Genomic DNA, 26,115 nt, shown 5'->3' with positions numbered 1-26,115 from the left:
TTCCCCAGCTGCTGAGAAGCACAGGAGAACTCAGGGCTGCACAGGGTGGCACAGTTGAGTGGAGACCTGCCCCTCCGCCTGTGGCTGGATCTATTGCTGTCAGGGGCAGAGCACCATTCATTCCCCTGGGCAAGTACCTGCTCCTCTCCCAGCTGTGCACTGCCCAGCCCAGGAGCCTGGAGAGACCAGAGCCCCATCTCAAGCCTTGGAGAGGTGCCCTTCCCCCTCACTGGCTGCACCTGAGCCAGGGCTGCCCCCTCCTTGCCAGAGCACTGCACCCCTGGGTGCACGTGGGGCCCTGCTGAGGCCCTGGCAGCAGCACTGCAGGGGACTGAGGTGAGCAGAGCACTGTTGGGCTGACACTGGAGACAGGCTGGGCCCTGTCAGGCAAATGAGATCATCCCACCCCCACCCTTGGCAGCCAGAGCTCAGCTCAGCCTCACAGAGCTGGTCTGTGCTTTGCATGAGCCCAGCAGAGGAGCTGGGAGGCAGCATGCTCAGGGGAGGGGGTGTGTCAGAAGCAACATTACACCCTGAGGCTGGGGCTCAGCAAACCTGTGACTAGGAAGGTGCAGGGAGGAGGGGATCTGAACCCAGGCATGCAGAGCACAACGGATTATTAGTGCATCACCTTCCCCACTCAGCCACCTCCCCTGCTACCTCTATGGGCTTTTCACATCCACCAACGTCAGTCCTGCCAGGAACCTTTCTGCCACTGGCTGCTCAGCCGGGGACACAGGGTGGCAGGTTTGGCCCAACAGGGCTACACTCACTCCTGTCTCCTGCACTGCGGCTTCCTCGGGGGAGCAGGGCCCCAAACACAGCCGGGTGCAGTGCCCCAGCCAGAGACAGGGGCAAGGTGGGGGCAGCCCTGGCTCAGCTGCAGCCACTGACATGGGCAGCTGTCTCTGAGGGAAGGGCCTGTCCCGAGGCTGGCTCAGGGGCTCTGGTCTGTCCCAAGCTGCTGGGCCGGGCTGGGCAGTGCACAGCTGGGAAAGGGGCAGACACTGGCCTGTGGGGATGAATGTCACACTCCCCTCTCTGACACTGAGAGCAATAGATCAGTCTGGAGCACCAGCCACAGGGCCTGAGGCAGGCGTCCCTGTGGCCATCCCGCCCTGGAGCCCCCGGGGTCCCTGCTCAGGGGTGCCCAGAGAGAGGCTGTTGAAAGTGCCGTTTTCTCCTGCTGCGCTGGGAGCTGGGCACTTCCCCACCGGCACAACAGCACAGGCAGAACATGGCCCCTGCCTGCACTAAATGCCGTGTGGGGAGCTCCTGAGAAAGCGCCAGTGGGGAGCACCTGGGGCTGGGCACAGAGAGAGGAGACGAACCCCAGGGGTGGGAGAAAGTGCCTGGGGCGCAGAGACACACACAGGGCCTGGAGCCCAAAGCTCGGCCCCACTCGCTCCTCCTGCTCCCAGGGACTCGGCCAGAGCGGCAGCAGCAGCTTTTGGGGGTGTAATGGCCTGAACGCTCAGCAATCCCCCTTCCCCTGGCGGTGGGTCTGTGCACACCCGAGCCCTTCCTCCCCGGGGGGGAACAACTCGTCTGCAGTGTGGGGTGTCCCTCCCAGCTCCCTCACTGCCTGCAGCCCAGGGGTTAGTGATTGTCCCCTGGACTCCCCTCAGCCTGTCAGACCCACACACTGTCAGGACAGGCAGCCCTTGCTGGTGCCCTGCTCTGACTTCCTGCCCATGGCCAGTCCCAGGGCCTCACCAACGTGCAGTGCAGAGTGACGTGGGGGTGCACTAGGGGTCACTCGCACCCTCCAGCTTCCACTCCCACCGCAGTCACCATCAACGCTGCTGGAGGAGGAGGTGGGGCAGGGGCAGGAGAGGGGCAGAGCCGGAGGCGAGGGCAGGGCGTGGGGCAGAGGGGGAGCTGTTTCAACACTTCCCCAGTCTCCACTGAACCCACTTCACCCACAGCCTCTGTGCAGTGGAAGGAAAACCCTGATGCATGGACCTTGGGCACAGCCCGGACCGAAGCTCCCTCTTCCCCTGCTTCTGCTTAGAACAAAACCCCAGCTGTAGTGCCCTGCCCTGGGACCTGCACAGTCCGGACACTGGCAGGCTCCGCTCTGGGGCTGGGTCCTGCACCAGCTCTGTCCATGTGTCCCTGCTGGACGGGTACAGACAGGGGCTGTGGCCGGCCCTGGGCAGGGTTTGCAGCTCTTGTGTCTCCCCCAACACTCTCTGCTCCTTTGGAGCTGCTCCGTCAGCGCAGCATTTGCAAAATGGGCCTTCTCCTGGCCTGCTGCTCACACAGCTCCCCTGTCCTCGCAGCCTCCGCTGACTCCCACTTCTCACCTCCTCAAACACAGGCTGCAGCTCCGCACTCACCTGGCCCTTCATGAGCGACCGCCCTGCACAACTGCTACCCCATTCAGGTCCCACCTCCTGTCAGCCTCACCGCAGCCTCCATCGCCTCTTGGACCAGCCGCACACACGTTTCCTGCTCTCTCCCTTGCAGGCCCTCCCACCTGGGAGCAGCTTTCCAGAGAGATCCACAAAGCTCCCAGCCGCCTCCTTCAAACCCGTCTGCACCACGGTCCTCCAGCAAGCGGTACGGCAGAGAGGCTGCGGGTGCTGGGAGATCCCCGCCTGCACTGCTGGGCAGGGCTGTCTGCTTCTTCCCTTGCTCCCCGTCTGCCTGTCTGTTTGCAGCTGCAGTCACTCAGCTGGGCCTGGAAGCTGTCGGCTGCAGGGGCGGCTTTTCTGTCTGTGTCTGTACAGCCCCGAGCACAAGGAGCCCCAGGCTGGACTCCTGCACACGGCAGTGACACACACAGTGCCAGGGACGCGCGGATCGGATGCTCCATAAGGGCGCTGTGTGAATCGAGACAGGACTCTGAGTGACTCTCTGGCTCATCCCCTAAGGCTCCACTGCCCCATTTCTGGCTCCCCCAGCCCTGTCCTGTCTGTGGAGCTACCAGGGCCAGGCCTGTCACTATTTCCTGCCTGCGGGGAGCAGGAGGTGGCCGGAGGGGAGGAGTTGGGGCAGGGACAGGAAGAGGCAGAGAGCGGCAGGGCCTGGGGATGAGGTAGAGGAGGGTGGGGCAGAGACAGAGCAGAGCAGGACACCATTTCAGGGGCAGAGCGCAGTGGGGCATGAGGGGGGCACCGACTTGCCTGGAGCTTTGCTCCGAGCTCCCCCAAACAGCAGCAGCCAGTGCGTGTCTGGAGCAGCAACCGCATCACAGCCTCAGCATTTGCTCCCGGCACAGGCACCTTTGTGTGGCAAGCTCAGGCTGTGCTCAGAGCGCCTGCCTGCACTGCCAGGGTAGGAGTGTGGCGAACACAGGCCTCACTGTGAGCAGGATTGGAACCTGCCCAGGGAAACCCGATTGGGGGTCTAGTCCAACACCCTCATCGCGCAACCATCACAGCTGAAATGTGGCACCTGGTGTTAAGCCAGAGACACTGGAAACTAATCACAGGGCCCAGGCCTGACGTCCTCAGCACCACAGAATTCACCCAGCAGCCTGGCTCCCAGCACACGGGGGATCTGGGGCGCTCTGTGCTCAGCCATGTGCAATGGCACAGGAGAGCACCTTGAACATCTCCCCTCCCCCTGGAGGGAACGGGAACAGCTCTGCCCTGGAGGCTGGGTCTGGAAGAGGAGGTCAGGGCCATGGCTGAAGCACTTGGCTGGGATGCAGCACTCAGGACCCCTTCCCCAAATACACGTATCTACCCCCATCGGACACTGTGTTCTGCTTCAGCTGTCCGGCCGCCTCCAGCATGGGCTGAGCTCAGGGGCATGTGGGTGACCTGCCCTACAGCTGAGAGGGCATCGGACCCCTTCCACTAGTCGGCTCCCTCACTCAGTGCATCCCAGGGAGCTGAGCCCTTGTGCCCTGCAGTGAGGCAAGTCAGGGCAGGGCAGGGCTGGGTGCGGTGCTGTGTCTGTGGCTGGGTTCCCTATCAGCTGTGCCCTTGTGTGACTGCTCGGAGAGACTCGAGTGTTGCCCAGCTGATTAGCAGAGCGCTCACCACTGAGGCTTTTGCTTCCATTGGTGGTGCACATTGGTGCATAGTTCAGAGCATATACACTTTATTCCACACATGGGTGGAAGAGGTTGGAGGGAACATTGCCTGTGGGTACCCAGCCAGGCCAAGGCAGGACTGTTCGTTGTGTGCTCGGCCTCACTGGGAGTTTGGGGAAGGCCAGTTGGGGCTGCTGAGCTGGGTGTGCGGCTGGGTTTGCTGGGTTACATCACGGTGGTTTTCTTTTCTGCGGTGTTGTGGAAGCCATCTTAGATAGACGCCGTTTCTTGTTTCTTAGTTCTGCACGTACACAAGAGCTTGAGTTTTCCTGGCCTATTTGGGAACGGCAGGGAGGGTGAGCTGAGTGGAATGCGTTAATGAACTCTGTATTTGGGGCTCTTCCTCCCTAGTACCTGTTCCTCCTGGCTGATTACAGTTTTCTCTCTCAAACTAGTTGGTTTCTCTCACTAATTCCTTCTGGCTCTGGACTTTGTGTGAGGGTATAAAATACTGGAGTTAGCTGCATCAAGCAGCCTTGCTGGACCTGGCTTTACTGGTGTCCAGTTTGGCTCATCTGTTGCCTTGTTGAATTCAATAAAGCTGAACGTTAGCCGCCTACACACAGAGAAGTCTTTTGCTTCAACAATGTGGTGCTTTTTGAGGTGGTAACACTGATCTCTCTGACACACCTCATGCAGGGGCCATTGCTCCTTGTGCCAAGGCATGTGGCTGGGATCAGGACTCAGGACCCTTTCCCAAATTGACACATTCCTCCCAACACACCCGTGTCACAAGACTCTAGAGCCATCACTTTGCCTGGCTGGTGCCTCAAGGGGCTTCTCTACACTTCCCCTAACTAAAAAGGGGACACGGTAATCAGGGCCAGGGGAGATTACTAAGGAAGGGCTGCTGTGTACACACACCACTTCATTAGACCAATTCTCCCCTTCAGCAACTTCCAAGTGTCATACTGACACTGCAGGTTCAGCATCACTTCCCCATGAAGTTCATGTCTGAGTTATGCCTGTCGTGGTACTGCTCTAACAGAAATCCAAAGCAAGGTTTGGTGCAAGGTTAGAAGATGCCAACAAGTGGAAGTGGGCTGATAGGTCAGTTCTTTCCAGGAGCCTCTGGAGGCCAGTTTGGCATGCAGAAAATAAAACTGATGCCACAAATGGGAGTTGAACCCATGCCTCCTTGGGGAGACCAGAACACGCAAGTGAGGGGTGGGGGAAATGTCTTGAGGTTAGGGCTTTTGATCAGTTGGCCATCTTCCCAGGACTGAAAGTAAAGCTCTTTCAATACTAACCTTGCTTACTTTTTTTATGAGTCAGGCAGATTTGACTCTCTCTGTCCACACACAAAGAAGAGAATCAAAAGTGTGATCTGCTCTTTCAAAAGAGAGCATCCACCCAGCTCCCGCTCTTTTGAAAGAACGCACCAGGGATCCTAAATGAAAACTGTTCTTCCCAAAGAAAGGCCCTTCAAAGGCCGTGTCTACACAGACCACTTTCTTCCAAAGTGGCCTGGGAATACACAACCTGAAATATGCTAATGAGACATGGATGTAAACTCCCCATTCCTCATTAGCATACTGCCACGTAATTTTGAGTGCGGAAGACCGTTCTTCCGGACTCCAAACGCCGTGTAGAAGCGCGTCCCCGGAGGTCTCTTCCTGGAACAGGAAGGAAGACTGATTTCAAAAGGAGCCCTGCATTCTTTCCATTGACTTCCATAAGAATGGTTTCAGAGCGCAGACGATCCATGGGCTCTTTCAAAAGAGCCCCCTTCTTTCAAAACATCTTTCGAAAGAACTTGCTAACGCAGACGCAGTCTGAGGGTTGGAATTCTCCTCTGCTCAGATTTGTTAAATAAATGGCAATCAAGCACCCAAGTGACGGGATCTCTTTTTGGCTGTTATTCCCCACTATCCCTCAAGTGTTAAAGTTTCATGAAAGATAAAAAACCAATGAGGAAGAAAGCAGAGCAGGTGAGGGTTGGACATCTCTGGACCCAGCCTCCCAAGGCTCAGAGCGACCTGCCCTAAGCCCACACTGCACAGCTCTCCTTACACAGGAAGGAGCAGCAGGATCACTCTCCCAATGGCACCAGCCCTCCACAGCAGCTCCATTGGCTTTCTCTGCTCCTCATTTCCTTGCCAGGTCTTCTGGCCTCAAGGATTCCCTCTCTAGGAAGTGAGGAAGTCATAGAAACAGGAATCCAGTACCTAAGCCAAACACACACAGCCACACTTCAGCAGAGACTCATGTGGCACCCTAGAAATCCCACTCAGCCTGGTTCAAATGCCTCTGACTCTGTCTACACTTCAAAATTAGGTTGAACAAGTTTGTCGTGGCTGATTTTAGTAAGAGGGAGGCCAAAGTTACAGAAGAGAGAGACATTTGCAGGCCGACAACACTGGGCTCCTGGGAAAGGAAAACCAGCAGTGGGAGAATATGCACATGGAACCGACTCTCGCCTCACCTGAAAGGGGAGGAGGTACCGCTTGAGCTAACCCCCCACATATACAAGCCGTTTGAGGCACCAGCCAGGGAAAGTGAAGGCTCCAGAGTCTGAAGTGGAACAGTGTCAGATGTGTGTGGTGGGAGGGGAATATGTACATTTGGGGAAAGGGTCCTGAGTCCTGGATCCCAGCCACATGCCTTGGCACAAAGAGAAAAGGCTCCTGCCTGAGGTGTGTCATGGGGATAAGAGTTCCCCCCACAAAAAGCACCACACCTCAGAAGAGAAAACCACTGTGATGTAACCCAACAAACCCAGCCACACACCCAGCTCAGCCGCCCCAGCTGCCCTCCCCAAACTCCCAGTGAGGTCCAACACACAATGAACAGCCCTCCCTTGGCCTGGCTGGACACCCACAGACAATGTTCCCTCCAGCCTCTTCCATCCATGTGTGGAATAAATTTGATATGCTCTGAACTATGCACCAGTGAGCACCACCAACAGAAACAAAAGCCTCAGTAGTGAGCACTCTGCGAATCAGCTGAGTGACATTGGAATCTCTCCTGAGCAGTTGAACAAGCCCACAGCTAATGGGGCACAGGGCCTCAGGCACAGCACCGCACCCAGCCCTGCCCTGATTTGGCCTTGGGATGCACTGAGTGAGGGAGCCAACTGCCCCTGAGCTCAGCTCACGCTGGAGGCAGCCGGGCAGCTTTAGCAGAACACAGTGTCAGATGGGGGATAGAAGGTACATTTGGGGAAGTGGTCCTGAGTTTCGCATCCCAGCCCTGCACTTCGTTCATGGCCCTGACTTCCTCTTCCAAATCCAGCCTCCTGGTCAGAGCTGTTCCCATTCCCTCCAGGGGGAGGGGAGACGTTCAAGGTGCTCTCTTGTGCCATTGCACATGGCTACACACAGAGAGCCCCAAATCCCCCCTGCCTGCTGGAAGCCAGGTTGTTGTCTGAACTCTGCAACCAGTCATTGTACCTGAATGTATTTCCCCTTCCACCAGCACAGCCATCCCTGGGTTCTTCCGTGCTTCTCAGCAGCAGCTGGGAAAAAGTCTCTTCCAGGTCTATGTCCTACTCCAACGCAAGCCCCACAGAGGGATTGGCCATTTTCTTTACCCCCTTGTGATGATGCCCTGACAGCCACATCCTCGTTTGGGCATGGCCTTAGTGAGGGGGAGGAGCCCCACACTGGGTCTTTATGGAGGCCTGAAGGCAGTCACGGTCTCCTCTGCACTTGCACACATTGCAGCTATGTCAGTGAACCAGCCGAATCAGAGACTGAACTCCAGTCCACCTCATTCATCCACCATCAGGCCCAAACCCCTCTCTTAACAAGCATGTGGATGGAGAAGCACAACCATGATAGAGCCGGAGATTTGCAGCCAACCACCCCAGCACTTCGAGGTCCCACTGAGATTTCAACGCAGATTGCGGGAATGAGAACCCTGAGTGCTGCCCATTACCCTATGGGCCCTGCAGTTGTACTTTTCTTGGGAACCTGTGATTCTTGGCAGGCTGCTGCCATGTGCTCCTTGCCTCCCTCCAGCTGCTTCATCGCCTGCCCCATCTCTGCCTCTCTCCTCCTCCAGACATCAGCCCCAGCCCTTCTTGCTGCTGACTGCAACTGGCTGCTGGGACACATTTCTCTGACGCCCCAAGAATGATGAGATAAGTCCATTTTTCCTTTACAAAAACCAGCTGGAGACAAATAACGGAGATGCAGAGATTGGAAAGGTCGGTGGTGATTGTAGAGCAATATCCGGCCAACAGAGGAGATAATAGCTCTGGCTGTGAATTCACAGGGTAACTGACATCCTCTCTGCACACACATTTGCAAAGTGTGCAGACACCATGCAGCTGAATATGACACATTTGAAAGACTCTGAATGATCATCTGCCAAAACACGAGCAAGCTGCAGACTTTTGCAGTTCACAAAACCATCCCTGTTGCATGTATAGCACCATCACATCTAGCTCAGCAAATGTGTGAGAGCCCAGGCCCAGCAGCACAGAGGATACCAAGAACCCACACCTGATTCCCTGCCAGCCCCAACACCTGGGCCTGCCCAGCTTTGCTGGTGTTTGGATCCTGTAAGGCACCAGAGTGATCTCAGCTTCTGCTGGGTAGAGTCAGAGACCAGGCAAGTAAAGGGGCCATGAAGGACTAAGCCCAGTACCACCAGTCCATCCAGCTCAGAGTGTGTGAGTCTCACTCCAGGCAGGAGGGAGTGTGGGGAAGGTTTGGGAGGTGAGGTCAGGTGCAGTGGGTGTGAGAAGTGATGTTTGTTCTTCCTGCACAGCTGGGTTTGCTTTGCAAGGCCGAGTGTTGCTCAGAGAGCAAAAAGTCTTGAGTTGAACTCCCTGATGCTGCCCCCAGAGAGTGTGTTTGCTGCTCTCCTTGACTTTGTGTTGTTCCCGACATTTTTCTCCCATTCAGAGTGGTTTGTGACCTGTTCAGAATGTGAAGTTAGTTTCTTCATTTAGACCTGTGAAGACACCTTGGAAATGACCTTGGAAATCAGAAGTTTGATGCAGAACTTCTCAGAGCACTGGCTGTTTGTTCAAACCTGGTCCTGGAGCATATTCCCGGTCTGTTCTCAAAAGGGGGCTTGTTGGTCTAGGGGTATGATTCTCCCTTTGGGTGGGAGAAGTCCTGGGTTCAAATCCCAGACAAGCCCTTTTCCTCATGCTCTCCCTGGGCAGCTGGTGGCCTTGCACTAATTCTGCCTCAGTTCATTTGCTCAGTGTGTAGAAGTAGTTGAATTGAACTGGATGGCTCAGCCCAGGCAGTAGCTCTGCCAAGATGAGGCCCCTGCCAGTGACTACACCCCTTCTCTTCAGTGTGGCAGCACCTCCTGCTGGCAGAAGCCACCAATGCCCAGCTTGCAACTCAGCTGCCTTTTGGATAACTTGGCATTTCCCATCTTCTGAGCTAAAGGCCCTTCAATTCTCTGTCACTCCTACAGTGACCCAGGCAGTACACTTGTTCCCTGCCACAGGCCCAATCTATGCTACACCAGCAGGGGCTGTTGGGGGAACCCAGGCCCACTCTCCCTCTGGTTCCAGCCCAGCAGGGACCCTACTCCAAGCACTTCTTGGCTTTTCCCTCCCAGCTCCCACTGCTCCTCCCCTGCATTGCGTCCTACAACTCCCCCTTCATTTGGCTCTCCTGTCTATGAACCCTCAGCCTTTCAAGTGATGGCCATTTCCCAGCAGCCTCTGTGTTACTAGCATCCATCCTGCCTTTGCAGCCCCAGCTGCTCCTGCTGGCAATCGCTCTGTGCTCCTCGTCATTTCCTCCAGGTGCAGCCTGGGCAGTGATTCCTTCACAAGCCTGTGCTGGGGGGATGTCCTGCCACAGTTACCGTCTGGTTTAGTTCACGCTCAGGACTCTGAGTTGTTCCAGTCTCTGCACGTGTTTTGTTGCTCTGGTTGGTTCTTGGGTTTGGTTCTTTTTTGAGGCCAAGCAGAGCAGCAGGGGACATGGCAGGCAGCTGTCCCAGGTGAGAAACCCCTCATCTTGCAGACCAGGACTCTAGCCTCTCTGGTAGCCCCAAGGTTAACTACGACATGAGCCTTTGGGGCAGGCGTCACTGCATGCTCGTCTCGGCGCCACCTTCTGACCCATGGCAGTGGGGCTGCTGTTAGCCTGGCTCACTCAGGTCTTGCTTTCAGGGGCTCTGGCCAACGCCTGCAGCTCAGGAACTGGGGCCTTTTCTGCTGCTGCATTGGTCACTTCTGCAGTTTCCTCTCTGGTAGGGCTGTGCTGCTCCTGGGCTTGGGGCCTTTCTGGGGCTCCTGGCAGCTCTGCCCCAGCCTGGTGAATATTGCCTGCTGAGAGCCACGGGCTTGTCCCTGTGCCTGGGACAGGCCCCACTGCTGCTGTCTGACTGTGATGGAGCCAAAGAGCTCTGAGCTTGTCCTGCACCATGAGGTCTTTGTGTGTCAGACTCCTGACTCCCCCAGTGCTGGCTCTGGTTCCCCTGCCCAGCACAGCCTGTGGTGAGCAGGCCCTGCATGTGCACGTCATATTGTGCCTCTGTGCGACCAATGGACCAGAAAAGAAAGGTTACTCACCGTAGTAACGGTGGTTCTTCGAGATGTGTCCCCGTGGGTGCTCCACATTAGGTGTTGGGCTCGCCCGGCGCCGCAGATCGGATCTTCCAAGCAGTTTCTGCCGGACCGCGCATGCGCCGGTGCGCGCCGCTCCCCCGCGCGCTCCCGGCCATGTGCGCGATCCGGTCCCCGCCAGTTCCTTGACCAGCCGCCTCGGATGCTCCTGCAAAACACTAAACAGAGATCCGGAGCGGGGAGGATGGGCGGGTAGTGGAGCACCCACGGGGACACATCTCGAAGAACCACCGTTACTACGGTGAGTAACCTTTCTTTCTTCTTCGAGTGTCCCCGTGGGTGCTCCACATTAGGTGACTACCCAGCAGTAACCCAAGATAGGAGGTGGGTAATCGGATTATGTGCAGCTTGTCCCCGAGAGGACCGCTGCCAAGAGACGGGTATCCTCTTGGAATACCCTGTGAAGGGCGTAATGTTTGGCGAAGGTGTCACAGGATGACCAGGTCGCCACTCTGCAAATGTCTTTTAGCGCAACGCCCTTGAAAAAAGGCTGTTGATGCTGCCACCGCCCTAGTGGAATGAGCCCTGGGCGTGGCCAGTAAAGGAGTCTTTTTGAGTTTGTAGCACATTTTTATGCAAGATACGATGTGCTTAGAGATTCTCTGCGAAGAGAGACATTCTCCTTTTGATTTGGGAGCGATAGAGACTAGGAGCCTATCCGTTCTCCGGAAGGACTTGGTCCTGTCCATATAGAAAGCTAGCGCCTGCTCACGTCCAGGAGGTGTAGGCGCACCTCTTTGTTAGAGTTATGAGGCTTTGGATAAACAAGGGTAAACAATAGGTTCATTAGTATGAAACTCAGAAAGAAACTTTAGGAACAAAGGCTGGATGCAGCCGTATGGTTACCGCCTCCTTGGAAAAACAGCGCAGGGCGGCGTTGCCATAACTGCCTCAAGCTCGCTCACCCTGCGAGCTGACGTGATTGCGAGAAGAAAGGTCGTCTTCATCATAAGGAGGCGGAGGGAAACCGTGGCCAAAGGCTCAAACGGTGGTCCCCTTTTCGCATTAAGCACCAGGTCCGAGTTCCACAGAGGTGGAAGCGGTTTCTGAGGGGGGTATAGGCTTACCAGCCCTTTGAAGAACCTGGTAACCATGGGATGGGCGAACACCGTGTGCCCTTCCTCTTCGTGTCTGAACACCAAAATGGCGGCCAGGTGGACCTGAAACGAGGATAGCGAGAGTCCTCCTCTCTTGAGGTCCAGTAAATACTCTAATATCACAGCCATAGGCACCGAAAGGGGGCTAGCTGTTTGGTAGAACACCATGCCGTAAAGCGAGTCCATTTCTGCTTGAAGGTCTTCCTGGTGGAAGTCCTCCTGCTACTTTCTAGGACTTGCTGCACTTCCTCCGTACATGTGCTCTCTAGGGAGCTGAGCCATGGATTAACCACGTTTGTAGTCGCAGGCTTTGGGGGTGCGGATGCACTATGGACCCCTGGGCTTGCGTGAGCAGATCCCGCGCCACCGGAGGGGACATCGGTGGCCGGTCCGACATGCACAGGAATAGGGGGAACCATTGCTGTCGATCCCACGTTGGGACTATCGGGATCATTCAGGTTCCTTCCCTCCTGGCTTTCTGCAACACTTTGTGGATGAGCACTGTGGGAGGGAAAGCGTAAAGCAGGGGGCCCCTCCATGAGATCGCGAAGGCATCCCTCAGGGACCCCCGTCCCAGTCCTGCCCTGGAGCAGAATCGTGGGCACTTCTTGTTGTGCTGAGTAGCAAACAGGGTCTATCTGGGGAAAAACCCTATGCGTGGAAAAATCGGTTGCAGCAGATCGGGACGGATCTGCCACTCGTGCGTGAGTGCGAAACGCCTGCTCAGCTGGTCTGCCTTCACATTGCGAGCGCCTGGTAAGTACGAGGCTTTCAAGGTTACATTGTTGGCGATGCAGCAGTTCCACAACCGGACTGCTTCTACACATAAGGCACGGGACCGAGCTCCTCCTTGCCGATTTATATAAAACATGGTGGAGGTATCGTCTGTACTGATCCCGACTACCTTGCCTTTCAGTTGGTCTCGAAAGTGTCTGCAGGCGTTGAACACTGCTTTGAGCTCCAGTATATTTGTGTGCAGTGACTGCTCCATAGAGGACCACAGCCCTTGCGTCACCTCTTCGCCCATGTGTGCTCCCCACCCTATGAGGGGGGCATCTGTAGTAAGAAAAACCAATACGTGTGGTTGGTGGAAGGGTACCCTTGTAAGCAGGTTCTCGGGGTTTACCCACCATTGCAGGGATTTGCGCACCTCCGTTGTGGGCGACGCCATCCTGTGAACAGTGTGTGCTGCCGGTTTGTATACGCTCGCCAGCCAATGCTGCATGCTGCGCATGTGTAACCTGGCGTTCTGTTCTACGAAACGTTGCTGCTGCCATGTGGCCCAGCGGCTGTAAGCACGTCAGAACCGGCACCATAGGGCTGAAGGTGAAGCCTTGCGCGAGGGAGCCGATGGCCCGAAAGCGAGTCTCTGGTAGATACGCCCTCGCTGTAATAGAATTTATGCGTGCCCCTACGAACTCTATGTCCTGTGCGGGGTCTGTCTTTGATTTTGTCAGATTGATAAGCAGGCCGAGCGAAGAGAACGTGCCTGCTGTGACACATATTATGCGTAGTACCTCCTCCTTTGAGGCCCCTTTGAGTAGGCAGTCATTCAGATACTGGAATATAAATACCCCCTGTCTGTGCAGGTAGGCTGACACCACTGCCAAGGTCTTGGTGAAGACTCTGGGGGCTGAGGAGAGCCCAAACGGTAGGACCTTGTAAGTCAAGGGCTGCGAACCAATCTCCATCGTCTAGTGCCGTAAGGATGGAGGCGTTTGTGATCATCCGAAAACGTTGCTTGCGCAGGTACCGGTGAGGCCTCGAAAATCTAAGATGGACCTCCCCGTGAGGAAGTACCTCGAGTAGAACCCTCTCCCTTGCAGTTGCTCCGGCACTATTTCCACTGCCCCTACGAGCATGAGATGGTCTACCTCCTGCTTGAGCCTCGCTACATGGGAGGTCTCCTGGAGGTGGGGCCCCGGGTGGAGGTCATGGCGGTGGGAGCAACTGGGAGGGGATGGCGTACCCCGTGGCTATGATCTCCAGCACCCATGTGTCTGTGGTGATCCTTTGCCACTGGTTATAAAATGGTCGGATGATGGCCTTGAGCACTGGTTTCGTGCCCTCTGGAAGCGAGTCCATGAGGGAGGTCAACCTAATGTGGTTGTTGAAATTATGGTTCGCTAGATGCGCTGCGTAATTTGCCATTGGCAACAGTAGCGTGGAGGAGGAGTAGACCTTTCTGCCCAACAGCTCTAGCTTTTTGGCATGTTTGTTTATTCCCCCACGTTGCGACGACTCCATCACCAAAGAATTTGGTTGTGGGTGGCTGAACAGGAACTCCATGCCCTTCGTGGGCACGAAGTATTTATTTATTTATTTATTTATTTATTTTCGCTCTTTTGTGGACAGGCGGAATAGTCGCAGGAGTCTGCCATATCATAGTGGCAGACTCCAAGATTGTGTCATCAGCGGTATTGCTATTTTGGAGGAGGCCGGAGGTCTCAGATTTTTGAGGAGCTTATGGTGTTGCTCTTGCACCTTTGCTGTCTGGAAGCCTTGCGTGAAGGCCACCCTCGTAAAACAGCTCTTGGAACTGTTTGAGATCGTCCGGAGGATGGACGCCCCCCGGGGCCGTAGCCTCATCCGGGGAGGAAAGCGAGGAACCGCTGGGGTACGTCTTTCTGGACCCTTCCGGTTCCTGCTGATGATGGTACACCCTCTCACTAGAGGTGTGCGAGGAAAAATCTCGGGGTTCCATAACCAGTCCCCCCTGAGATGCTTAAGTCTCTGTCCCCGGTCACAATTGCCCTCGGGGATACGAGATCGTTCGTAGGGATCTTTCCCTAGTAGATTGCCGATGGTGTCTATGCCCTGCGTGGTAGGGGCGACCACGGCAGTATAAGCACTGGTCTTGGGAAGGTGACCTAGACCACTCCCTTGGTGCATACCCTTTGCGTCTGGGGGAGGGAGACCGTCGAGACCCTGGAGAGGTGGTCCCAGCCAGGGTGAGGCTGGTTGCAGAAATGGAGAAGGGGGCTCCGGGTAGGCCAAGGTGGGGGGGACCCCTGCCTTCTAGTTGGAGTCTGCAACATAGCGGAGGGCTGTGAGAAAGCAACTACACAGCCCTGTGCGGAGAGGGGCTGCAATGCCTCCTCTTGTGTGCAGTCTTCCCCCTCCCTTGAGGAGGTAACTCCGCCCCTGACATACAGGGGATCCCGGCCCCGTCCGCACCGAGTTCGGCACACTCGAAGTCGGTGCCGCATGTGCGGTGTCCTTCGGTGCCGGCAGGCTGCGTGCCTGCGCGCTCTGCACCGCCGGTTTTCCGGGGGTCGGTGGTACCGGCGCTTGTTTAGCCGCCGCCCTGCCTACGGTGCAGGGCGGCTGGCTGATTATCGAAGGGTGAGCCGCTTGCACGTGGCTCTCCGTGCCGCCGCCGATCAGCTGTTGCTGCGGCTGGGGGCTGCTCGCTCCTCCCGTCCCGCTCGTTGTTGCTGCCGGCAGGGATCGGGCTGGGGGGCATACAGGGCATTCCGGCGTCCACACCAAGCTCGGCACGCTCAAGGGCGGTGCCGCACGTGCGGTGTCCTCCAGTGCCGGCAGGCTACGTGCCTGCGCGCTCTGCACCGCCGGTTCCCCAGGGGTCGGTGCCGCTGCCCGCGGTGCCGCTGGTACCAGCGCTTGTTTAGCCGCCGCCCTGCCTGCGGTGCGGGGCGGCTGGCTGATTATCGGAGGCTGAGCTGCTTCCACGTGGCTCTCCGTGCCGCCGCCGATCAGCTGTTGCTGCGGCTGGGGGCTGCTCGCTCCTCCCGTCCCGCTCGCTGTTGCTGCCGGCAGGGATCGGGCTGGGGAGCATACAGGGGATTCCGGCCCCGTCCGCACCGAGCTCGGCACGCTCGAGGGCGATGCCGCATGTGCGGTGTCCTCCGGTGCCGGCAGGCTGTGTGCCTGCGCGCTCTGCACCGCCGGTTCCCCGGGGGTCGGTGCCGCTGCCTGCGGTGCCGCCGGTACCGGCGTTTGCTTAGCCGCCGCCCTGCCTGCGGTGCTGGGCGGCTGGCTGAGTATTGGAGGCTGAGCCGTTTCCACGTGGCTCTCCGTGCCGCCGCCGATCAGCTGTTGCTGCGGCTGGGGGCTGCTTGCTCCTCCTGTCCCGCTCGCTGTTGCTGCCGGCAGGGATCGGGCTGGAGATACTTTCCTCCGTTTCTGCGCTGATGGAGTGAGGGAGGCAGCTTTCCTTTTAAGGGCCCCGGAGGGTCCCTCCTGCTGCGGCCGCTCCGGCGCTTCTGGCTGGAGGGCCTTATCAAGAAGCAGCATTTTTTTTTTTTTTCTCTTGTTTTAAAGCCTGAAGAGGACATTGTTGGTGAGTCTTTGAGTTTTTAAGTGGGTACTTAGCACCTTCTTTGTGCCGTTTTCCCCGTCCGATGGCCTGCCTTAGCAGGAGGGCTGATAGCCCTAGCTCCTGGCCTCCGGCGCTTATTACTGGGACTGGCTGAGCTGTCCCTCTCCTAGCTTGTTCGTTGTTTTTTTGTTTTTTTTTTTTTTACAAAATAACAACCGGCTAGCTTATAGTAGCCTAAGTGCCTGAAAAAAACTTTAAGAAAAAACAGATAAAGTCGTTGAATACACTACTTGGCCTTAGCCTAGTTGGATTCCGTCTGCAGCCGACGGCGGTTAAGAGGAACTGGCCGGGACCGGATCGCGCACATGGCCGGGAGCGCGCGGGGGAGCGGCGCCCACCGGCGCATGCGCGGTCCGGCAGAAACTGCTTGGAAGATCCGATCTGCAGCGCCGGGTGAGCCCGACACCTAATGTGGAGCACCCACGGGGACACTCGAAGCAGAATCTGAGCCTCGCAGGCTGGGAACTGACTGCATCTGAGGGTTGCGTGTGCTCAGTGCTGGTACATTTGCCAATGGAAATGTGCAGTGTTTAAATCCATTTCAAACATCTAGTGCAACCCCCCACTTACTGAAGAGGGAGATGAAAATATATTTCCTTTAAGGAAACCCTGTGAAAAGGAGCATTTGGGACCTCTTCAGCTTCAGTCAAGTTCACCACCACCTTGTTATTCACCAGTGGAAAATGGTGAGAGTTTTGTTACAATGGAGAAGTAACTTGACCTCTCTCAGAAGGAATGTGAACATGACAGTCTGGCCAGCCCAGGAGTACATGGTGCCGGCCTCCCAAGACTGTCCAGAAAAGGCTTAAGTTGCAGGTTGCCTGGTGTAATGGGCAACACTCACTCAGAATTGTTAACTGTGCAATCTTAGTTGACAGCTCAGTGGGACCTCCTGGTACAGCGAGTGCTGGCTGTAAATCTCTGTCTGTTCAAGGGCTGGGCCTTTTTTATCCAGAGGCACACCTGAGTGTGGGACTTTTCCTCATGCTGTATGAATGAGGCTCACTGGAGCTCCACCAAGAGTATCGCACCTTCAGAGGAACCTCCCGGAAATTGGCCCATGTCCCCCACTGGTTCCAAGCCCTCCCCATGCACCAAGCCAAAGGGGAATTGGTTGCTGTGTTCACCTCAGCTGCTCTGAGGGAGGCTGTGGCTGAAACCCTCCTGCTCTCTCCTCCCACTCAGCCAGCCACTGTTTTACTAAGGGAGGGGCCCCTCCTAATCTCCACTACCTCCCCCCCACCAGCAGCCACCACAAACCTGGCACTGCACTGAGTTAGCTGCAGTAAATGATAGTAGTTGTCAGGCCACCATTTCCCGCTGGTGTGGTCTGTCCCCTGGCTCAGCCACCCCCTCAGCCTGGCCCACTCTCCTCCTCAGCCAGCAGTTTAAACCTGAAATCAGCACAGCAGCCCCCGCAAACCAACATGCTCTTTCTTCTTCCTTTCCTTTTCCTCACGTAACCCTTCTATTTCTGCCTGGTGCTGCCAGAAGGGCCGGGCTCAACTCCTGGGGGGTTTCCTGTCAAGGGTACAACCAACCAGCTTCAGCCCCCACCCAGTGGCCTGGGACAATTTCACCCCCGTGCTGGGTGCCTGTAAGGCGGTTCTGCCCCCTCGCAAGCGCAGAGTCTGAGATAGAAACAGCTTGTTTAATGACCATAACGTACCCCCAGGTTACAGTGACAGATGCAGTGTATCTAAGCAAAGAAGAGACAAACCCCCTTCACCCAGATCCCATCCCCATATGCAGTAGAACCCAGTCTCTTGCTGGGGCTCTTGGCCCTTTATCACAAACACAATTACAGGGCCTGCCTCCCGCAGTGCAGTCCCGAACCCAGAGCCCACACATACATCACCAGGGCAGTACAAGCTGTCCACTTGTCTGCAGCATCCTCTGGCTGCCTCCTGCCAGCCACTGGCCTCCAATCATCCACCACTTCTCCTTCCAGCCACCTACCAGTCATCATTGTTACTCCCTTATCTATTATACTGCTGGGAATCATCCTGAGGCAGATCCCTCTGATTTCAGCTTTGCATGGCCTTAGGTGCTACTTTGTAATTTCAGCTCCCAATATTTCCTGTGGGGTTTTACATTTGCTCTTCTATCCAGCTCTCTCTTTTAACAGGTGGAGAAAATTACTTAAGACAAGTTTATACTTTTGCAGCTAAAGCACAGGCAAGCTCAAGACACTCAAACAGCTGAGCAAATCAATGCCCCTCTTTGCTGGCTTTACAATGCTTTAAAACAGGGAGCCCTGTGTCATCCATGTCTTATGCAGCTACGGCGACTGCCCTGTCCCCGACAACAACCCAGAGCATTGGTGAGATCTCACGATTCCCACACAGAGTGTCAGCTTAAATTGTGATTTTACAACAACATGTTTACAATAGACCAAATCTCATGGCTGACTTGCTACCCATTAGGCTTTGCCTGAAAGGTATCACACAGGCACACCTTTGCATTCTTATGCAAACCATCTCTGGGAGACACGTTCCTCCCAGCCTCAGGAAACCCCAGCCTCAGTAACCTTGCGTTCCTGCTGACACATTGCCTACACTCCCACTGTACCAACTGATCTGTTAACAGAAGGGAAGGAAGAAACTCAGGCACTGAGCCCAGCCCACCTGCTCAGAAGACAACCAGGCTGAGGCTTACACCAAGCCCTCTTTGCCACACCCAGAAATAGAGATCACTGAGAACCTGTTTTCACCCCCGGTGCAGCCACAATGCCTGCGGTGCAGGTCAGTCATTTTCTCCACTGGATTTTCCCTTTCTCTGAGAGGCGCGGGGGCTGGCTCCAAGCAGAGTGTTCTGGTGAGCTTTCGTGGGACAGACCCACTTCTTCAGACCACAGCCAGAGCAGAACACACTCTATATTTAAGGCACAGAGAACCAAAAACAGTAATCAAAGCTGACATCTTCAAACTCTCTCAGACAAAGAGTTAATGGCCACAAAATGGACATCAAAACATTCCTGATTCCCAAACTAGTCAGTGTACATTTTAATGGAGTGGGCCATTCTGTTAATGACTTAAGAATTTGCATCTTATTGAAGAATTTTTATTCCACTTTGGAAAAAGAGACTGCTCAACTCTCTTTCATATTCAAATTCGACACATTAACACGCGGTTTGAACCGGGATGCAAATTTTCTGGGATACTACAGTGGCTCTTTTGCATACTTGGCTTCATCTAATTTTTGACTCCCCTCCCGCCCCGCCCCTCTGCTCTCTGATTTGCTGACCTTGATAATACATTTTTCTGATTTGTCAACCTTGATTACTATTTTTGGTTCTCTGTGCCTTAAATATTGAGTCTGTTCTGCTGTGGCTGTGGGCTGAAGAAGTGGGTCTGTCCCACGAAAGCTCACCTCAAAATTATTTTGTTAGTCTTTAAAGTGCTACTTTACTGCTTTTTTGTTCTGGAGAGAGAAAGTTTAATGAAACTCCATTTGTAAAACCACTCTGGAGTGGGGGAGGAAAAGGAGCCGGGGAAGCGGGTTTGTCTTGCAGGGGCCTGAAGATCAATGACTCAAAAGCGAGTGTCTGTCACTTGCGTACAGAGGAACGGCAAAGCCCAGGGCAGGAAGAGGAGAGGGCTTGTGCTGCCAGCGGGAGAGAGCTCACTCCATCAGTCTCCTCAGGCTGAGGGCAGGTGGTAACAGGAGCCTCTTGGGTACCCACAGATTTGAGTCTCTTCCTTTCCCACAGTGGCCCATTTTCAGGATCTGCTTTTTCTCAAGCAACCCCTTTCTCCTTCTCCACAACCCAACTTCTGTCTGACACACGTGGGATGTGGCCACACGAGCCTCTCTTTTGCAGGGGCTATGGGAGTGCGCCACTTCAGAAGATGCTGTGATGTAGGGGGGTATGTGTGTGTGTGTGTGTGTGTGTGTGTGAGTGGCTCACAGAGGGGGTGGGGCTCCTGCTGAGGGTAACCTGGTGACCAGGTAACACCTTTGTACTGCAGATAAAGCGGGAGGTGGAGCCCAAGGAGTTTAAATTGAAACTGGGAGTTGGGATCAGTTAGTCTGGGCTGGGAGGGAGAGAGAGACAAAGGAGGGGGCAAGGCCCCGGCTCTGGGGGCCCCTCAGGGCCTCCTCTTCCCAACACGGATTGGACTGGCTGTCTCTGCCTACCGTACTGACTCTCCTGTAAGATGCTGTGTCCTGTCAGCTAATAAACCTGCTGTTCTCCTGCTGAGGGAGAGTCAGTCCTGCCCACGGATGGGGTGCAGAGCTTGGGAAGCCTGAACAGATGCTAATCAGGCAGTGATGTCAATGCGCAACAACTCGATAGCATAAAAGCAGCCTCCTGCACTTCAAAAGGACCACTGCTGCAAGGACCCTATCTGATTTATGAAAGCCCCACCTTTGCCTTGCAACTAATACCAGGGAGACAGGGCTTTACCCCAGATGGGACTTGAACCCACAATCTTTGGCTTAGGAGGCCAATGCCTTATCCATTAGGCCACTGGGGTACTCATGCAAAAGGAAGCAATGAAGGATAAAATTCTCTCTCATAAATGTACGTTTCTTACCTTGGAAGACAAAACATTTGCTCTTTCTTTGTTGTGATTTTGAGAAACACCCATGGACTAACTCTGCAGTAGCAACAAAGGAGTGACCCACACCCAGCTAGATGTCAAGTTACCATCCCTGGCCATTCACCACTAAGGGACATGTAGGTAACAGAGTCACAGTTCCCATGAAAGGCAGCTGCTCAATGGGCTGTACGCCGTGAGCTGCCTGGCTCTGAGACTCACCAAGGATCTTTCTGGCACCCAGAGGAGCATGTAAAATAAGGGACATTGATATGATCTTTTCTCCTCTCCTCCTGTACCTACACTGAAGACAGCAACAATGTTGGAAAGTCAAAGAAACCTTTGACTTGTCCAAACCAGAAAACCATCCCAGCAAGCACAAACTGCCAGAAGTTATGGGGAAGGGAAACCTTCCAATCTGGCTCAGCCTGAGAACATTTAGGAATTAGACCAGAATTTCTCTTTTCTTTCTCTTGGAGCAGTTCTGGACTCCAGCACCAATACCACCTCGAAACACATGCAACTGATCTGCTTGTGGGGAATAAATGCTTTTTAATGTTTCATCTTAGCTGCTGCGGTTTTGATTGACATTTGGGGAGTCTGTGCAAGGTAAAGTGCAGGGAACTGGGCTTGTAGACCTCGTGAGGTCCCTTCCAGTTCTAGTACTCGATGAAAGAGACTGGAGCATGGTCACCCCTTTGATTTACTGAGGGACTCAAGAGGGAGCTCACTCTAATGAGATGGTCTACAGCTGTGTAATGTGAGCCTTTTGTCAGAATGAGTCGGCAGCAACCAGGGCCTGTTTCAACATCCAGGGGTCCCTTTTCATCCACCTCACATAGAACCAGCTGGAGCCCCCACCCAGTAGCCCGGGAAATTCTCACACCCCTGGGCGCCTGGCAGAGGCAATGCTTCCCCACTCACAAGCAGAGAGTCTGAGTGTAGAAAATAAGCTTTTAATGAAAGAGGCAGAAAAGTCATATGGCACAAGCTTGGGGAAATACCACACCCAGAGTTCGCAACCAACCCTCAACTAAGTGTCCCAGCTCAATTAGATGGAGCAGCGCCCTTTGCCTCTCAGGCTCAGCAGTCCTCTACTGTAAAGAGTCAATCCACACACCCAAACTTTCTCCCTACCTGCTTCAAATGGCCCACTTACAAGTCTGCCCAGTCCGTGCAGGCCCTGACACATCACTTTAGACTTGTCTACACTCGCCCCTTCATAAAACTAAACAGGAAGAAGGGACATTTGAAGAATAGGGGGTCCCTTCGACAGGCCCCCCCCACACAGACGGCACAAGATTCGAAAGTGGCACTTTTCAATCCCTGTGTCCTCCGTTATGCTAATGAGGCACTGAATATTCATGGTGCCACCTCCTTTGCATCTTCTGACCTCACTCATGACCATGCCCCTTCCGAAAGGAAGAGGCTGGTGTCGATGGGGCCGTTGACGCGTTCCCGCACTGAACAGGAGGTAATGCAACCTCTGTGCTGGACCATCGTTCCGCTTCCCTTGCCAGCTGCCCACCCGCCAGCACACCTGCTGGCTGCTTCTCACACCAGATGCCCCTCTACTCTCTTGTGGGTTTTGCAGTGGACAGAACCCTGGGGTTGTAGCACTCCAGGGCTTCAGCTACCCGCTCACAGGGGAGTTCAGTCCCGAGTGGTATTCAGCTCTGGACCTACGTACAGCATCTCAGTCTCACCAGGATGGATTGTTACAGAATAGTTATAGACCCATCTCCAGCTCTACCTTCCAACAGCAGGGGGAAGAAATAGTCACACCAGTTTTCCTGCTGTATCGCCCAAAGGCTTCCAGCAAGCTCAATTAACCACTATTCCTCCCCTTTTCCACCTCATAATGCTTTGATGGAGGGAGCCCTGTGTAACCCATATCTTACACAGCAGTGGTGACTGCCCCATGCCCCACAATACCTTCAAGCATTGGTGAGACTCCACAATTCTTACCCTGGGTGACAGCACAAATTGTCACGTTACAACAACAAGTTATTTACAATAGATGAAAAATCGTTGCTTCACTTGCTCCCATCAGGCTTTGTTTACAAGGTACCACAAGGGCACCCCTTTACATTTTCGTGGCAAAGACCTCTGAAGGGCACATTCCCCAATACCCCAGCAGCACTGAGTTCCTGCTGGCACATTCTTTACAAGAAGAAAAAAAATTCTGAGAAGCAGGAGAAAAGCTGATGCCTCCTTGCCTACAGTTCACGAGCAGCTCAGGGGACCGTTCCTGCAATTCACCTAGCAGGCCCCCTCCACACTGACAGCGGTGTGACAAGAGAGCAAAAAGGGGTGTGGGGGAAAAAACTGCTCTCAGGGTTAAAAGGGTTTTATTCACGCTAACCAGACTCACTCTGGAAGGGGATACCAGGGGGTCATCTGCACTTCTTTGAAGTCCCCACCCTGTCACCTCGAAGTCCCTATCTTGTTGCCGAGAGACGATTTATCCTGTAGGCTCCTCTGTCTGGGTTATCAGGTACCTTTGTAGTGTAAACTGGCCTCAAGCACAGCTGGTGTTTGCAGACACGTCTCAGGGCAATTCTGCTGAGACTTTTATATGTTAAAGACGACAATTAACGACTAAACTGTCCAAACAAACTGGAAAGAGTCCTTGGAACTGGTTCTCAGGGCTCCCACTTCTTTGGAAGCTGGCAGCCTGCATGCATGCATCATAAAGTTTCCTTTTAGATCTCACTCTTGCCTCACTGCTTTGACCTCCAGCCTCAGACCTTTGGGGGACACTGTACCCCAGTGGAACAGGGTTCCCCACCACCAGCCCGAAAAAAGTCATGGGTGCTCAGAAAATACACTTGCTTATGGGTTGCGTGGTGGAAAGGGCAGTGCTCAAGACTTTGAATTCTGCAATCTGAATTCAAATCTCAGTGGGACCTGGGGGCTCTCTACTGTCCACCTCTTCTCCAAAGGCTTGGCTATTTTATCCCCAGGAGTACCCGAGTGAGTGTTTTTTCCTCCTGCTGGATGAATGAAGCCCATTGGAGCCAGGTGTCTGGTTGGGCTGACTCACCAATCTGTCTGCAATACGTTGCGGCCCTAGAACTCACCAGTGCGTGAAGAGGCAGTCTGAGGTTGTGTTTCTCATGGCTTCCCCTGATGCCCTCACAACTGGTCCTGGAGGTGCCGGGCTATTCCTATTGCACACATGGCACTTAAAGAAGGGAGCACCAAGACCAGGCTAAAAAAGTCACGGGACAGCAGGAGAGAGGAGGAGTCCCAGGCTGGAGCCCAGCTCACCTGTCCTCCTCTGGGCACCTGGAGGTGGGGCAGCTGGTACTGACACCTCTATGGGATAGCTCAAAAGCTACAGAGCACCTGAGGGCAGTGCAAGAGGAGGGGAGGGCCATGACCACATGTGGCCTGAGAATCTTCATAACGTCTCTAAGCCAGGCTGCTCCCCACCACCAACCCCTCACTAAGGACACCCCAAAGCAGTGTGTGGTCTGCAGCCAGCGTCACAAAGTGGGAGGAAATCAGCCAATCCCTCAGTGAGGGCAGGAGATGTGTCCTGAAGAGGCTGTTCCCCCACTGGAGACAAGCACAAAACAAGCCAGAGCTTGTACAGGGTTCGGCACAGTCACATGGAGACCTGCCCCAGGCCCTGTGTCTGGTTGTGTAGATCAGTCTATTGCTGTTGGGGCAGACAGGAGATTGTGACTTTCATTCCCCCTTGGGCAAGTGTCTGTCCCTTTCCCAGCTGTGTACTGCACAGCTCAGGAGCTGGGAGAGACCAGAGCCCCTGAGCCAGCCTTGGGAACAGGCCCTTCCCTTAGAGGCGGCTGCCCTATCACTGGCTGCAGCTGAACCAGGGCTGCCCACTGCTTCCCAGGGCATTACACCCTTGGCTGTGCTTGGGGCCCTGCTCAGCCCAGGCAGAAGCTCTGCAGGGGGCACAGGTGAGTGCAGCGCTGTTGGGCTGACACAGGCTGGGCCCAGCAGCAGCCAGCCTGTGTCCCGCGTGGTGACCAGCCCACATTGCCAGCATTTCCCCTCACCTCTGACACAGACGGCCCCCAGGCAGTCCCTGGGCAGTGTCTCAGGGCGTGTGCAGCTGTGTTGTCCTGGTGTGGCTAAAACACAGGCCTCTCTGTAAGCAAGATTTGAACCTCCAGCCACGAAGCCGACTGGATTCGAAGTCCAATGCCTTAACCACTCGGCCATCACAGCTGGGAGACCACCTGTGTCCCCAGGCCAGAGACCCTGGTGAATGCTCGGTGGGCCAAGGCTGGTCAGGAACACTGCCAGACAGCTGGGGCGGTTTGCTGCCCTCCCCGTCCTCAGCCCCAGCCCCAGCAGTGTCCCTGGAAGCTGTGTGCTTGGGCAGCTGCTCAGGAGAGATGCAGGTGGTGCCTGGCTAATTAGCAGAGCCCCACAGGCAGCAGCCGGTGTTTCTCTTGGAGGTGCACATCTGCCCAGGCCTTGGTGCACTGAGCAAAATGTATTCTACGTCCCCAGGGAACATTTGAGGGAACTGTGGCCCTGGGGCAGCAGATGGTGGGGGAGGGGGATCATTCTGCCCTGGAGAAAGTTCAGTGTGAAATAGGAAAAAAATAGTTTTCTAATTCAGAAAATGTTGTTGCAAGAAGGTGCAAATAGAAGAACATTTTCATTTACACGCAGCAGCTTTCCAAAAGCCGGCACCTAGGCACACTTCTCACAGTGGAATCACTTCCTTCCTGAGCTCATGGGAATAAGAGGACTTCGAAGTAGGCGGGGTCCTTTCGAAAAGGAGCCCTGTCTGGATGAGACGCGCTGTGGCGAGCCGCGTCAATTTCGAAGCGCCGCTGCTGCCCGCATGCTAATGAAGCACTGAATATGCATTTCAGCTCTTCATTAGTAAACTTCAAAATGGCCATTTGCGTGGCCATTTCGAAGTTTGGGGCACATGTAGACACGGCCTATGGCTCCCCAAACGAATCCTGTGGCAATCCATGGCCAATGACCTGGAGCCTTGTATCCCCCAGACCCTCCCCTTCAACCCATCTGAGGGGTTTCAGAAACCCAGCCAGGAGTGAGGCCAAGGTCAAGGAATTCTGGTCCTCTGAGGGGATGAGGAGCTATTGCTCCACATGACAAGCAGGTGCCAGGATGCTGCAGTTTTTAGCCACCTCTTGACTGGTCTGAGCTCCAAGGGACACCCCACATGCAAAGAAGACCAACGATGGAGCAAAATGAAGGAACTGTGGCAGGTCTACTGCCAAGCCCATGATGCAGCCATCATCTGCCCCACTTCCAGGAGCTCAACAGCCTCGTGGGACCCACCTGGGATACCACTAGGTCAGATGGAGCCCAACTGGATAACAGGCTGTCTGGACACCCTCACATAGCCTGTGACCACCCAGCTGGCCCAGCCGCCCACTCTCTCACCAGCCACTTCTACAGCCCCTGCCCAACATGTCCTCCACAGTGTCCCACAGCTCTCCCCACACATCCGCCCACAGTCCCTAACATTGCTGCCCTGCTCCCACCCAATCTGCCTCCAACCCCTCCCTCCTTTCTTG

General features: G+C 55.0%; 2 non-coding genes across 2 annotated transcripts; one reads left to right on the top strand and one right to left on the bottom strand.

The window, feature by feature from the left end:
• Positions 1 to 9,070: 9,070 nt before the first annotated feature.
• TRNAP-UGG (transfer RNA proline (anticodon UGG)) lies at positions 9,071 to 9,142 on the top strand. Its single transcript has one exon. It is a non-coding gene; the product is annotated as a tRNA-Pro (tRNA).
• An 11,300-nt stretch (positions 9,143 to 20,442) lies between these two features.
• TRNAR-CCU (transfer RNA arginine (anticodon CCU)) lies at positions 20,443 to 20,515 on the bottom strand. Its single transcript has one exon. It is a non-coding gene; the product is annotated as a tRNA-Arg (tRNA).
• Positions 20,516 to 26,115: the final 5,600 nt, after the last annotated feature.

The sequence above is a fragment of the Carettochelys insculpta genome, chromosome 7 (genome assembly GCF_033958435.1).
Source record: "Carettochelys insculpta isolate YL-2023 chromosome 7, ASM3395843v1, whole genome shotgun sequence".
NCBI classification, from domain to species: Eukaryota; Metazoa; Chordata; order Testudines; family Carettochelyidae; genus Carettochelys; species Carettochelys insculpta.
This window is presented reverse-complemented; position numbering and strand designations above follow the sequence as displayed.